Here is a 1062-nt window from a genome sequence, read left to right as displayed (position 1 = left end):
AACACTGTTATAAAAGGGAAGCATATAGCAATCCAGGCCTTCCATAAAACGGCAAAAAGTTTTCAGATACACAACTTAACCTTAAACCTTAAAGAGCTGGAATAAGAACAGCAAATAAAACCCAAAACCAGCAAAGGACAGAAAATTAAAGACTTAGAGCAGAAATCAATGTTATTGAAACAAAGAACAACAGTAACAAGAACAAGAACAACAACAATTAGAACAGATGAATCCAGGAGCTGCTTCTTGAAAAGAATTAACAAAATTAATAAAAAATAAAGCAGAGAAAAAATAGACACTATCACAAATACAGAAAACAAAGCAACTACATTAACATTTGATTTAGAAACTATAAGTGGAATTTTGAAAACATAGGCAGCCTAGGGAATTAGGTAAGACTTGAACACCTGCTATTGACATTAAGGAGTTCTTCCTGTATTTTGGATATTAACTCCTTTTCAATATATTCTAATGTGATGTCTCCCATTTCATAGACGGCCTTATCACTCTGCTAACATTTGCTTTGCACCTTTTCTAGTTTGATGAAATCCCCTTCTCTGCCTTTATTCTCTGTGATTTTGCTTTTATATCAAATAAATCATTGTCAAGTGACTGTCATGAATTTTATCCTTTGTGTTTTCTTCGAAGACATTTAGAGTCAGGTGTTCTGCTTAGTTTTTAATCAATTTTCAGATTTTTTTGTGTCAACATATATTTCGGATGTAAGATTATATCCAATATCATTATTTTGCATTTACATATCATCAACATTTTTTTAATGTTTATTTTATGTTTCAGGAAGAGAAACAGATCATGAACAGGGGAGACACAGAGAGAGAGATGAATACAGAATCCAGGCTCTGAGCTGTCAGCATAGAGCCTGATGTGGGGCACGAAACCACAAGCCATGAGATCACGACCTGAGTGGAAGTTGGATACTTAACCAACTGAGCTACATAGGGACCCCATGTCAATACCATTTTTAAGAGACATTATCCTTTCCCCACTGTGTATTGTTCAAAATCTCGTGGAGAACTTGCTGTCTGCATCTGTACACTTTTA

Source organism: Suricata suricatta, chromosome 5, assembly GCF_006229205.1.
Source record: "Suricata suricatta isolate VVHF042 chromosome 5, meerkat_22Aug2017_6uvM2_HiC, whole genome shotgun sequence".
Classification (NCBI taxonomy): Eukaryota; Metazoa; Chordata; class Mammalia; order Carnivora; family Herpestidae; genus Suricata; species Suricata suricatta.
The sequence above is the reverse complement of the archived record's forward strand: the minus strand, read 5'-3'. Positions refer to the sequence as shown.